Here is a 3,027-nt window from a genome sequence, read left to right as displayed (position 1 = left end):
AAGCTGAAAGATTCACACCATCCCTAGGCAATTTATTCAGTGTTTAACTCCCCTGACAGTTTGGAACCTTTTTCCCTAATGGCCAAACCCTAAATCCTCCTTGCTGCAGTTTAAGCTCATTGCTTTTGTTCTGTCATACGAAGCTAGGAGGTGAAAGTTTCTCACCTCCTCCTGATGACACCTTTAAGATACCTGAAACTGCATATCATGTCCTCTCTCAGTCTTCTCTTTCAAACCTAAACTAACCCAATTCTTTCAGCTTCGCTTCATCAGGTCTCGTTCTCAAGACCTTTAATCATCTTGTTTGCTCTTCTCTGGACCCCTATCCAGTTTCTCCACATCTTTTCTGAATGCGGTGCCCAGAACTGGACACAATTACTCCAGTTGAGGCCTACACACGAGCAGAGTAGAGCAGAAAATGATTCTTTGTCTTGCTCTACAACACACCTGTTATGCTCCAGAATCACGTTTGCGCTTTTTTGCAACCATACCTGTGACTCATATTTAGCTGTGGTACCATTAGGATTCCTAGAATCATCTTTCTGCCATACTCTTCCTAAACAGTTCTTCCGCATTCTTATGTGTGAAACTGATTGTTCTTCTAAGTGGAGCACTTGCATTTGCCCTTTATTGGAAACTTCATCGGTTTACCTTTCAGACACATTTCTCTAATTGTCCAGATTCATTTGAATCTTGCCCTGTCCTCCAAACAGTTGCATAGATATAAACTTAATAAGCCATCTTTCTATGCCAACATTCACAGATCGCTTGGATCGAGATTTGAACAAGCCAGTCCAAAAACAGACCCTGCAGAACCCACTTGTTAATAACCTTTCAGCCGGATTGGAAAGCATTAATAACCTATCTTGAGCCTACAGCTTTATCCAGCCAGTTATTGCACCCCCCCTTAATCAGCTAGCCGCCCATCTAAATTGTATTTGCTAGTTTAACGATAAGGATATCATAGCGAGACCGGTATCAAATGCCTTAGTAAAGCCAGTATATCACATCACCGCATTCTCCTTATCCACAGCATCTCCCCCGTTTATCCTATCAAAACTCACTAGATTGGTTTGACATGATTTGTTCTCTTACAAAATCCATGCTCGGCTTCTTCCCTAATTACCACCCCTTCCACAGTGTTGCAGACTGACCCTCTCTTCATAATTTCTTGCTACCATTATTTCCCTGGCACAGAAGTTAAACTAACTGGTCTGTAGTTTCTGGGGTTGTTGATTATTTCCCTTTTTATAAATGGCACTATATTTGCCCTTTTCGCCAGTCTTATGGAAGTCTCTCGTTCCATGACTTTCCAAAGTAATAGATACTCTAATTACTCACTATGAGTATTCTACGCGATGCATCTTCAATCAGCCTGGTGCCCTTGCCCACCGTACTCCCTACCACACCTCTTCTCAAGTCGATATATATATATACTCATTTTTTTCCTATTTTTAATCTTCTAACCTAAACCCCCTTCATAAGCATTCACGTATCGTTAGACATCCCTGTCAAGACTTTCAGTGAAGACCGAACAAAGCAAGTCATTAACGCATCTCTGCCATTTCCAAAGTTTCCTGAAAATGGCCGCGAGATGCCTCTCTCCCTCCTCACTGAGCCCAGCCTGGGGCCTAACTGCTCCTTCGGTCTTCCTCCTGCCTTCTCAATGTATTGATAAACGTTTATCATTATGCATATTCTATATCCCATACTAGTTATAGTCTCATGTTGTGCCTTGCTTTCTAATCTTGCCCTGCATTCCTGCTCTGTTTGACACTATATTATCCTTTGTAGATCTTGACTAGTTTCCATTTATTATAATGTCCTTTTTATTTTGTAGGTCTCGAAGATCCGGTAGTTAGCAGGGGTCTATATTGCCAAATTTTCTATCTTCCTACCGCATATAAGAAAAAGACGCCAAAAATCAAGACGTCCCTGTAATTCAGGCTCTGGTCACCCTAATCTAAACAGGCACAAAAACCCAATATCCCTCTCTTCCACTTCAGGGCTAAGGCTAATTTTTGTGCATGCACAATCAGTATTCAATACCCTCTAGCGATCTTTCTGCTGATGCATGGGGCCTACAGTAGTCCCATAGCACTAGATAGCAATGTTGTGAGCACTGAGAGTCCACTAAAATATACTTACACTATGCATATAGATAATCATTGATAGCTACTTGACAATGTTTGCTTATTTAGAAGCTGATTTCGTTGCCAATGTAATCTTATTTAACATATATACTGTCACTTAACCCACAACTTTGTGCTGTAGCCTTGTGGGAAGATATCAATAAAGTACATCGCTGTATATAGGTTGTTGTTTCCTCTGTTTATTCTGTGGAGGGTGGTATACAATATAGAGATGGGCACAGAAAGAGAGACAGACGCTTGAGCAGCACATCAGTCTTAACAGAGAGATCGTGTCTCTTTATCATAAAAAATGACAGCAATTAAACATGCACTATTCATCATAAGAGTCCTTTAATCTAGGTCTGGGCATATCATTTACCCAAACTTCTGTTCTCTACAGAGTGGTTCTCGAAACCTGCAGCTCAATGCCGCACAGCTGTGGCCCATATGCAATCCTCAGGGTATATAAGAGTTTTTATATGCTCACTAACAGGATTGGCTGCTTCGGGCCGAATCCAATCCACACCAAATACAGAGATCACTCGTGGCCACAATGCTAAATAGGTTGGAACTCACAACGCAACAACGTATACTAACTTGTTAAAAAAATCCAGGTTGGAACTCAGTTTGAGTTTTTTATCTCTAGAACTTTTTAATGTTATTGGGCGCCACTCCAATAACTTCCTCAAGAAACATATATACTTCATTGTTGATTGTACAAGGAAGTAAAGACAGAAGAACCCACACGCTGATAGAACTAACATGCATCAAGTTGTTACCCCTTGTTCACAAATGTTGCAACTGCTCCTATTGCAAGACTTGGCATTAGCATTTGTTAATCAACCTCCCCGTAAAATATGGTGTTCAATACGTATCCCAGCTTTTAAGGCCATGA

Source organism: Chelonoidis abingdonii, chromosome 8, assembly GCF_003597395.2.
Source record: "Chelonoidis abingdonii isolate Lonesome George chromosome 8, CheloAbing_2.0, whole genome shotgun sequence".
NCBI classification, from domain to species: Eukaryota; Metazoa; Chordata; order Testudines; family Testudinidae; genus Chelonoidis; species Chelonoidis abingdonii.
The sequence above is the reverse complement of the archived record's forward strand: the minus strand, read 5'-3'. Positions refer to the sequence as shown.